The sequence below is a fragment of the Palaemon carinicauda genome, chromosome 28 (assembly GCF_036898095.1).
Source record: "Palaemon carinicauda isolate YSFRI2023 chromosome 28, ASM3689809v2, whole genome shotgun sequence".
Lineage (NCBI taxonomy): Eukaryota > Metazoa > Arthropoda > Malacostraca > Decapoda > Palaemonidae > Palaemon > Palaemon carinicauda.
Window position 1 is genome coordinate 79,232,080 of NC_090752.1, and position 4,909 is coordinate 79,236,988.

A 4,909-nucleotide genomic window follows, 5' to 3' on the forward strand; every position below is an offset into this window, starting at 1 on the left:
CACGGATGATATTTGTCTGTGAAAAAAACAAGAAAGGGGGGGAGTAAATATCCAATGAATAATGAAATAGGTAGCTTAAACACAAAATTGTAAAAATATATGACTAGCCTTTCTAGTAACATTATCAATGTGTTCGGACAGGAAGAGTGAAATAAAAATCAGTTACTCTATTTGAAAAATTCATATTCTAATTGACGATATCCAAGCGAATATCAACTAGTAATTTTTAATGAGGAGCGCCACATTCTCACAACTTTTTCTTTGACACTTCATCTATGAAGCTGTCACTCGGTGGGATTAAGTCTTTAGAAAGAAGACAGCGACCTAATGAAAAATTTATCATTTTAATATAATAGAAAACTATTTTATCATATTTCTTTAGTGTTTGTTTTTTTAACAGAATTTTATGGACGTCAGTTACTGTTTTATTACGTAGGAGAATACGAATAAATGATTGTCATTAAATTCAAAGTCTTTATTTCGTGATGAACTTATTAAAAAGATAAATTTATTATTGCGTCAATTTTGACATTAAAAACACTTGAAGCACTTAGCATTTTTTAGAAAAATAATCCGACATTTTTACCATCGCAAACTGTTCTTTCAACAAAGTTACCTTCACTTTTACATAAAAAAAAAAAAACTCTTCCTTTTATGTTTTTGATAAAGCTTCTGAAAGCTAAGTTTAGTTTTAAAATATAACAGTGTCAGCATTTCCAATAATCGGCAATAAAACATTTATGCTGAGAAAATATTCATTAAATTAAAATTATCATTAACGTCATTATCAACATTACTATTACCAATTTTATCATAAAACATTTATATTTTTCGTCGTCGTGAAGTTTTAACAGAATACTGTCTACGTTGCAAAGAGAATAAATGAAAGATTTCCTGAAAAGAGTAAAGAAGGTAATACTTATACATGTATTAACCTTTGTAACATGTTCAGTCTCTTCTCCCCTTTGGTTTATAGAAATTTCATTAGAGCATCATCCGTGTAATATCAGCTTATTGTTCAAGTGTTGGGTGTCTTGTAACTTGTGCAATGTGATTACTATGATTTAAGTAAAGTTCGACCAAACCCCCTAAAAATAAAGTTGGAAAAAATCAAACACATGAAATAAAGATGAGTTAATGTTAAAGCAATTTTGGTAACTGAATAATACGATTGATTATTCAATGTTGAAATTATGATATTTTTTTTAGACATTAAATGAAATAGAATAATAATAACCATAAACCTATTCATTATCAAATATGGTTTTGTGACTAAGAAATGCAACAACTTAAAAAAAAAATGGTATATTTTTAAAAACATTTCGTCCTCACCTTCGTTCTCATTATATCTCATAAATCTTAATAATTAACCCAGCTATCTTTACAAAAGTGTGTCTGCCCTACTCATAATATTTTTTCGTTAGCATTTTATTCCTTTTTGTTGGGGCTGGGTTGTTTGGATGGCGGGGGGTGAGGGGAGCAGATGAGAGCCTGAGTAACAAAGGGTTTTAATCTACCCATGACCTTATCACAGACAATGGACGACAGCACACACTAGTATTTTCTTTGAATAATGAGACGAAAGTTACTTTATACTCGTCTTTGTGTGTGTATATATATATATATATATATATATATATATATATATATATATATATATATATATGTATGTATATGTATATATATATATATATATATATATATATATATATGTGTGTGTGTGTGTGTGTGTGTGTGTATGGTGAGAGCATATTTATCATTATCCTTTGATGGGAAAGTTTTTGCACTGGTTTATAGTTCAGTCATTAAAAGTATTGAGTTATGTTTTTTTTTTTACGAAGTCACCCCCGGTTTACATTATATATATATATATATATATATATATATATATATATACATATATGTATATATATATATATATATATATATATATATATATATATATCATATATGTATATATATATATATATATATATATATATATATATATATATATATATATATATATATACAGATTATTTAAGAAATAGTTGCCAATTTCACTCTGAAGAAATACAATTGAGAGAGCTCTGCTTATAATTCAAACACGAATAAAATAGTTCATTATTGTTGTCAATATCTGTAAGTGCATTGCTGATCACTAGTTTTACATTCTGAAAATATTTCTTTTACTTTTCAGCCTTTAGTCTTCACTTATAGTTTGTCTCATGCATGACATGATTAAGTCATTCCGTATAAGTAGGACCTAAAACATTTATACAGTAGGATAAGGAAATTTTGCATGTAGTCAATCACCTTTTAATTGTTTACAAAATCTTTTTACACATAAACAGAATTCTATCTATATATAAAAATAGTACATAATATGAATATCAATATGTAGAAGTGTAAAGTTATACGCATATGTGTATATGCTCATATATATATATATATATATATATATATATATATATATGTTTATATATATATATATATATATATATATATATATATATATATATATATATATATATATATATATATATATATATATATATATATGCATGCATATAACTTCCATATGCATATGCATTTATAGAAATTGAATATCTGTACTAGTATGTTTGTATACAATTGCTACTGTTTTTGGCTTATGAATCAGTATGCCTGTGCATGAGTGTATAATGAGTATAGTAATAAAATCATTGTAAGCAGACAAACAAACACAATTTATACACTGCTCGATTGCTTGTCTTATTCGTGTATGTGAAATATTCGAGACTTCGTGTGTAAGAGTGACATTTTTTATTACTCGAAGAGTGAGCGCACAACCCTGTGTATGTACATGTTACATGACAGCATGGGTGCATGAAATATGAATTATTAGTCGGAAAATACCGTATTCTAGATCAAAAGAAAATTTGGTTTTTACCCTTTTTACGAAATATGCCTCACATGAAAACTAGAATATAACGTAATCGATTTCCATCTCGTCTCAAAATCCTTTTAGGCTATAATTAATTTTTGGCACTGGTCAACAGAATGAAAAAGCCTTTCGAGCCAAACTTACATAAAGCAATTATGAAATAAAGGGACTTAATTGACAAGGATAAGTGACCCGAATAATCATTAAGAAAATAAAATATAGATTGTACTGAGGCAAGTATTCAGTGATTTGAATACGGAAATGAAAACCGGAATAGAGATTAAGTTAATTTCTCTCTCACGAGAAACCCATCTACCTAACGATAAGTGGAAATGAACGGGCAGTATCTTGTCTTGTATGGAAGTTGTTAGTTGTGAGCTTGACGCACTGTTATTGTAGAGGGTCGTAATTATATTTAATTAGATGCCCATTGGGTGGGGAACTCAAGTTCTGGTTTCACCCTAAAGAAAACCAAGCTAAATACCCCCAAAGAAGGGAGTATGTGCTAAGCATTCAAATACTCTCTTTTAATGGGAAAAATATACGACAGATAAAGAGTGGGGTTGATTTCCTTGTAATGGGTTTACTCTCTGGAACTCGACACAACGAAAGAGGCAAAAGCTGAGACTCCTCGCTAGTTTACGACCGTCTAAATAGCAGATGGCATTCCTGTCTATCAAACATTCCACTCAACATACTGACCATCCAGAGAGAATGGACGTACACCATTGTGCAAGAAGAGATATTGGATAAAGCAGTCTCATTTCTTCTTTGTAAAATAGACAATAAACAGTAAATTATTTGTGTACCATATAAAGAAAGTTCTCTTTCATAAAATCTAAAATTTGCTACATATACACTGTTTTTTCATTATATCAAAAAATCTTTTTTTTATACATGTATAAACAACAACAAACGATTCTTCTTAATCTTTTAGAGGAAGATGGCACCTTCTTTACAAACGAATATGTGTCGTTGGCCAACATTCTTTTTCTCTTTCTATGATATACAATAAACCTATTAGGAGCAGTTAAACTTTGATCAATACATGAATTCATCAGCCTAACTCTTTCTTTCTGAGCAATTCGTCAATCCTATCTCTAGTATCAATCAACCATTGAAATGGTCTCTCTCTCTCTCGCTGTGAAGTTTTATCTAAAACCGAAAGACATAGAGAGTATTCACAAGTCTTCAATTGACCAAAGACTCCACCAAACGTTCCTCTATATGATAGAGATAATAACATACCCTAAGCATTAATAAAAAGATCTTCCCCATTATCAAAAGGAGAAACGACAGACATCTTTTACTCTAAAAACTGCCAATCTTTTGCTGAAGGTCTAAGATGATTATTTACAATTACAACTCAAATCGCTTCGGATTTGGAAAAGATGGAGAGGACGAGCGCTGGGTTCAGCCTGCAGCTGATAGCAGTCTTCTGGTCAGCTGATGTAGTTTTGCGAAATGTTGATGTGAGCAAAAACGTGATCTCACGCAGCGCCTGCCTCCTGAAATAACAGAGATGTTGATAAAGATTCGGATCGGTCAGTGTAATCTTAGCTTAAATTGAGATATCTTAGGGTTGATCACAAGAATCTCATATATCAGAAATCAAGTTCAACGTGACAAAGCTTAGTTTTTGTTGAATTAATGTCCAAAACTTATGATATTAAACTTGTCAAAGGTTAGAGTTGCTCACAACGATGTCAAACTTTGGCTCTGAAGTTGAATTTAACAGAGCTTAGCCCCACTTAAAGTGGGGACAAACATAGATTTATGAAGTTGCACTTGACAAAGATTACCGTTGCTAGAACTTGTGTTAACTATCAATATATGAGTAAAGTGATATAGTGTATTGCCTTTTTTCGTTGTTGCATGAATGAATTATGTGAATATTAGGTTGAGCTTAGTTAAGCATAGCGTTGTTGAGACCAGTGACATGATTGAGTAATGGCATTGTAATTGTTGATATCTAGCATTTCTTGTATTGCTAGCATGAATCAG

At 30.3% G+C, this 4,909-nt stretch overlaps 1 protein-coding gene across 1 annotated transcript in view; it reads right to left on the minus strand.

The window, feature by feature from the left end:
- Positions 1–2,553: 2,553 nt before the first annotated feature.
- The window catches only part of LOC137621901 (uncharacterized), a 341,038-nt gene continuing 338,682 nt past the window's right edge, over positions 2,554–4,909 (minus strand). Inside the window, exon 17 of the mRNA XM_068352405.1 lies at positions 2,554–4,413. The gene's annotated coding sequence lies outside the window, so the exon portion shown is untranslated. The remainder of the gene's footprint in view (positions 4,414–4,909) is intronic.